This window comes from Apostichopus japonicus, chromosome 8 (genome assembly GCF_037975245.1).
Source record: "Apostichopus japonicus isolate 1M-3 chromosome 8, ASM3797524v1, whole genome shotgun sequence".
Lineage (NCBI taxonomy): Eukaryota > Metazoa > Echinodermata > Holothuroidea > Aspidochirotida > Stichopodidae > Apostichopus > Apostichopus japonicus.
The window spans coordinates 9900160-9907024 of record NC_092568.1 but is presented as its reverse complement, the minus strand read 5'-3'; positions in this window follow the sequence as shown (position 1 = coordinate 9907024).

Genomic DNA, 6865 nt, shown 5'->3' with positions numbered 1-6865 from the left:
GGAGAAGCCCGCAAGGGCTTTTGGATTAAAACTTACATGTCGGGTGGCTTCCAATTCAACATTTTAACTCAAATTTGGAATCTTTTCAATTTAGAAAGTCATTTCAGATGGGAAAACCGTAGATTGCTCTAGGATAAAAAAAATGAAAAAACCCACTTTACTATGACACGGCCGGGTATCGAACCCGGAACCTCCCGATTGCTAAGCCTCATTGCTCCAAATGCCACCGCCTTTATCCACTCGGCCATAGCACCCGGTTATTTATAGTTTGAAAGATCGCAAAAAGTTTCCTTCTCCCTGTAGATTAGTTCCTCGGGACACAACATTCACTGCTGGAGGGTCACGAATAACCGATAGAAACCACACATCATCAGGATCTGAGGTGATCTATACTGCAGATGCAGAACAAAATTTGTTGTGTATATATTTGGCAATAAATCACTAGTTTGCTTTGCACCGGACTGAAGGTCCGAGAACCAGGGAGGGGATCGGTGTGTGGAGTAGGGGGGGGCAAGGAGGGCTCCCTCTTTTTGAAGCTTTTTGGGTAGTAAAATTAGCGGCAAACAAATTTTGCTCAAAGAAGTTAAATCGTGAAGAAAAATGTAATACCCACTCAATCATCCTCGTTTCCTTTGGTAGAAATTTCGTTGAATCTACCGCTGCTCGCACCCCCTCCCCACCCCCACCAAACTTCCGAGTTATCGTGGATCAGGCACTTCGAATATCCCCTTTAAATCTTTCCTCCTAAAGCGAGCGTACCAGTAAATCGCTATACTCTCCCCCTTTCTTCGCTGTGACATGGTGATTTGTCAAGTCGATTGGGATGCCATGTTTGCTATCGGAAGACTGATTTGTCTCGAGTTTAGTAGTACATAACAAATACTGTCTCAGCAGCGTACCAAGTAAGTTGAAAATGAATTAATGAAATGCCCCCAAAAGGGCAGTAACGATGCACTAGTTTCTAAATCAAACAAACGTTGCTGAAAGGAAACATCACCCTCACAGGAGCTCGTCTTGAGTTACCCCGGGTGTCCTTGAAATATTCAACAACGTGGACACATTAGAAATTGAATGACATCAAAACGAATATGTTAACGAAAGCGTGTACAATGTGACTTTGTTTAGAGGTAATGTTGTACCACGAAATTTAAAAAAAAAAACCTTCAAAAAATGTATTACATGGGGTGCAACCACGTATACTTCAGGGGTGGGGGGGGGATGGGGGAATGCTGTAGCAGAATAAATTCAAGGGAGGGAAGGGTTCAGTCTCCCCACTGGCAGAAATAATATAACAAAAGATTCGTAGTGCACAGTAGGTCTATACATAAATGAATACGTTCTTAACGCATGTATATGAAAGCATACGCGCGGCCAATTTCTGGTCGCAATTTTGAAGAGAAAGAAAACAGTAAAAATTCAATTTGCCGAGAGATTAGCATCGAAGATTAGAAGAGATTAGATAAAATAGGGAGACAGTAAGATAACCTTAGAAACTGAGGGACTGATAAATTTTAAAACAATTTCCCGAGAAAACAAAGTGGATTTCTCCACGTTCTTAACGCATATAATATGAAAGCAATAGTACGCAAGGTCAAATTCTGATCGCAATATTGGGGCGGGGAGGGGGGAGAAAGGGTGGGGGGAGAAAGAACAGTAGCATGGAAAATGAAAATGGTTAGATAAATAAGGAGATAGTTAGATTACCTTTAGAAACTCGGAGAATCCCGGTATAAGCGGACCGGGAGAGTTGGCAGGTCAGAAAAGCCATTGTTTTCTTTTTAGAAAGCATGTGTATCACTTTAAATGTCTCATGAGCTATGATCCCATAGCTCGGTACAACGTGTGATTTGTCCCTTATCTTACCGTGTTTCATCCTTATTAAAAGACAGGCGTTATATGAATATTTAAAATTCTTTCCACATGACCTATCGCTTATCCCTGGGGTATATTAACATATCAAACTGATGAATTTTGGATTAATTTTGGCGGTGAACTTGCTTTATAACACTGAGGCTCAGAGTATCTGAATGTGTTGTTATATAGCCGAATAGCTAATATATATATATATATATATATATATATATATATATATATACAGCGTATATATATATAAATACAGCGTATATATATATATATATATATACATATATATATATATATGTATGTATATATATATATATATATATATATATATATATATATATATATATATACATATTTATTCATATTTATTCATATTTATTTCTGGGATGTAGGATATATAGGATTGTGCATATTATTATTTTCCATTAAGGTGTAATGGAAAGACTTATCAATACATGCGTTAATAAACTTAACTTGTATCTGACTCTTTTAAAATAACGATAACAAATTGTCTTTGCGTCCTCACACAACGATGGCTGGCTGGCTGCATGCTTGCCTTCTCCCCCCCCCCCCCCCCCCACTTTTTTTGGTCTATACCTAGTCAATGCATAGGGTCTCTGACTGCACCAATGCACACGACTTCAACTTAATTTTAATGAAAAAAAAATAACTAGAAGATGTGAGCTACGGCACTCCTCAGTCTTAGTAATCGCATTATACTCTATACCCCTCTATCCATGTACTACAGCCTACACCTATACAACCACATCATATATACGTATAACACTATATACTAATAATATGCTATGGTCACGATATAGTTGGCTTCTCATCCCGTTTTGTCTGGACAGTTCTTACTGATTTGAAATTCCATGAATTTAAGAGTCAACTAATTAGCACACCAAAACATATGAGAAGGGGGCCAGCCACTACATAAATGGCTATATGCATCAATTAAAATTCTACGTGTGGTTCATTTGTCTATTGAGAACGAACTGAGAAGCAGAAAATCAATGTAATGATCTGTATTCTCAAATGCTGTTAGCGGAGTATAATAACGTTAAGCAGAAACTATACTGATGGGAAACGGACGTTTCTTAAACATGGAATGACATGGCACTGTAGGTTTCTGATGAGACTACTGTATGACCAGATGATGTTTACCTTAAGTGATACAAATATGGAGGGATAGGGGGGGGGGGGGGTTGGAGCGATACAGGACATCATTTCCATTGTCTTAATAGCAATGCATGCAATACTATAGCAGTTTTCAGTACCAGGTTGTGACAGGAGGTATAAACTGAAACCCTCTGAAGAGGGGGGGGGGGGGGGTGGAGAAGGAGGAAGAGGGAGGGTAGGCAGGTAGAGAGGGAGGGAGAATATAAATGACATTTGAGCAAGATCCAGGGTATTCCATTCTCATATCAAATATGATGGTAACTTTTGTGAACTTGTCCTTAGATTTAATATGTGAACAAACAACATTTTATAATAACTTTACATTTTACCTCAGAAGTCGTTTTTATTTGAAAAAATAAAAGAGGAACCGAACTTATTGTCTTCAAAGATTAAAACTTAAACATGCTGTAAAAACATCTCGCCTTAACTTCCTTAATGTTTACACTTCTTTTTGCAAATGTTTCTTTGAAGTATATACGGTAGCATGCACGATACACGCTCATTTAGTACAACACACCGTGTGGCATCGTTCTGTGTTTCTTATATATAGTCTATGCGTGCATACTTTTTTACGTTTGGGCTGAGTTCATCCCAAAGTCTTGTTTCACAAGGTACGATATGACGTTTTGTGTAGTATACTCAACTAACCAGAGGGGAGGGGAGGGACTCGGAATAGGAGGGGGGTTACTGTCCAAAAAATACAATGCACAATAGAACCGCATGGCACTAGACTCAGCGCGCGGTTTGTACATTGTTCATGCCAGCGAGAACAAATACTTTTCGAGGAAATTTCGTAGCGAGTGTTTCCCGAACCTAGGATGACTTCTATTGATTAACAACAGATGCTAACGACATATCTATCTAATATCTGGTATCTCCCCGTTACTTCATCCTTCTCTATCCTCCACCAGCGCATTCCTTCTGCCTCTTGGTGCATTCCTTACTCTTACGAATTCCAGCGTACCTATAGTAACATTCCTAGAGCGAACCGCAAACTTACCCCAACACATTCCTATGTGGTGCATGAAAGTTGAACTGCGCGTGCGTACAGCACTCTGCGGGGACAATGCGGTCGTCTGGTCGGGCCGTAGTAAAAAAAAAAAAAAAATCCGAACTGAGTTCTAATGAGTTTATCAAGTATTGCATATCTGTTAAAACTGTTCGTACAGGAGTGAATGCGATAAATATATGCCAGTAATTACACAATACAAGTTTTGTTACGACACCCGGTAGGCTAGAGTGATGGATTTGTGTGGTTGTAACTTACTGTAAGAAATAGTACAGCCCATATCCATGCAGTTACAACTTGTTTAAAGTCGTTTTTGCATTTTGTTCTGTCATAATATACCTACTGAAAAAAATAAAACCTATTTATATGGTAAATATATTCTGTCTGAGGTATGACTGAGTTGACGATCCAATCGATGGTATAGACGCCAATTAGGAGTATAGGCTAATTAAGACTTTTTTTTACATGTTTAATATCTTGCTCTTGTTAGATGGTATATGGTCACGTGAGGGAATGGGTACACCCTTTCAAAAGCGGAGAGGTTACGCAAAAGGGAATCGAATTAACTCACAATGCTGTATCATCTATATAGTTCTTTTCTATGGAACATCCTTTGAATGTATATATCAAAGACATGTAAGTTTTACATGGAAAGAAATACGAAAACTAAGAAACGTTTCTTTTCTGATCAATGAAAAAGTCAGAAACTTTTTTTTGTTTAAACATACGGCCCAATATGTTCCTTGGCATGTCCGAACTAAAAGGCTCGAAATAAGCAATAACATAAACTTGTGATTAAAGTCTTTTCCAACCACGCACACACAATAGAAAGTAATCATTTTCGCACAATCTTGTAGACATAATTATAGACCTAATTTAAAACCGAAAAATTCCCTAGAATTCACAGTTTCACATTTAAACAGATCCCCTACATGAAAGTCGGCTTCAAAGACCTCGGGGCAACCCCCTCCCCTCCTTCGTAGATTAATGGATCTGCCCCTGTATCGGTGAAAATGGCAATGGACTCATGGTCAAGCATATATTAATTATCAACAGAAAACTGCTTGATCGGGGGGAGCAAGTCATTTGTACACATGTTTACTATACTTTGATATTTTTTTGAAGTTTGTTGCCTTATGGTATAGTCACACTACATTAATAAAAGAAACTAGTACGTAGATTTTCAGAGCACTATATAGCAATTTGAAGTTTAAGTCGATAGGCACTAAACGTTCCTATCCCTTGATCAAATCTATATAATGTAAGAATCAGACCAGATTTGAATTAAAGCAGGTCAAATGCCAGTTAATTAAGTGAGTGTTTGTTTTTGCGAAACGGAGTACGGTATATAATCAAATATTTCTCTCAACGAAATCCTGCAGGGCTATACGCCACTGAATGAAACAACCAAGGGCGTAGGAACCGGGGGGGGGGGGCTGGGGGGCGCCAGCCCCCCCAGTGAAAAATATGGGGGCGGAAGTATCATTCCGCCCCCCCCCCGCTCAGCAAGTCAGAAAACCCCTTTTTCATTTCCAAATCAGAAAAAAATCTCATTTGGAGCACCAAATTGCATCTGAGGCCACCTGGAAATGCAAAAAAAATCCCCTTAGACCCCTCCCCAGGCCGGCCATCAGTCTTCAGCCCCCCCCCACTCAAAAGTACCTTCCTACGCCACTGGAAACAACATTGCATTAAAATCAGTTTCATCTTTTTAACATGGTTCAAGGACCAACCGTCACCCATTGCAATACCAAGTTTACTTTCCCACACTAATATACTTCAGTTAGACTTACTATTTCATTGACTTGCCAGTATACCGTACTTTGTGGAAATGACAGCTCACAAACATCATTGCCATTCCTACAACCTCTTTTTTCGTGTCCGCTCATGACGATACCGAAAGCCAAAAAAAAAAAAAAAAAGCTTAAGGACTCATTTTCGTCTTCAAAACATGGCAACATATAATTTTGGTTACGTGAACGGGTCAGAATATGCAAATTAGTCCCATGTTCAAGTAGTAACACGAACTTCTTTCGCGTATACGCTCTTCAATTCTTTACTTCATAGACTAAATACGCATAGGAAAAAACCTAATACGATTGACAGCTATAGGCTCTGTCTTCAAAGTCCGCTGCTTAAATATCATCTATAAACATCGATGATAGGTACTCGCATATTTGCAAAATTTGTTCTAGTGGCAGGAGGGTGTTTGTAGAAACACAAGAGTGCGAACAGAGCCTATATTTGTTTAGTGGAAATCGATGTTGGAGAAATTTCATTCCGTAGATTCGATTTCATTTCTTGTCAAAGTGAGATATATTTTTATGCATAGCGAAAGCATCGTAAATCGAAGAGCTACACAATTTGATTATTGAATACTTTGTGTGCTGTATCCATATACCGATTATGCGAAATTCTTTAATTGCATCTTTTTTTTGTATAATACTGTGAAAGTACAGAGGGGTTGCAATAGATATATGCATCTAACCTATATATTGATTACGTTAAAAGTTCAAAATGTGTATAAATAGTTATCAAATAAAACAATATCTCTCAACATATATAGGCTAACTTTCACGGTTTCACCCGTGAGACACACGGTTTACCGCGAGACACACGGTTTTACCACGAGGCTCATTGTTTTATGTATCGTCTCATGTTGATATCTCCTAATGTCACGCGATAATATTAAACCGGTAAAAGAAGGTAAAGCAGATTTCGTGGAATAGTGGTTATTTTCCTGAAACCAAATGTAGGCTACATTTTGAAAATGTCACAGAAAGCTGCTAAGGCATATGCTATACTGCTAAACAC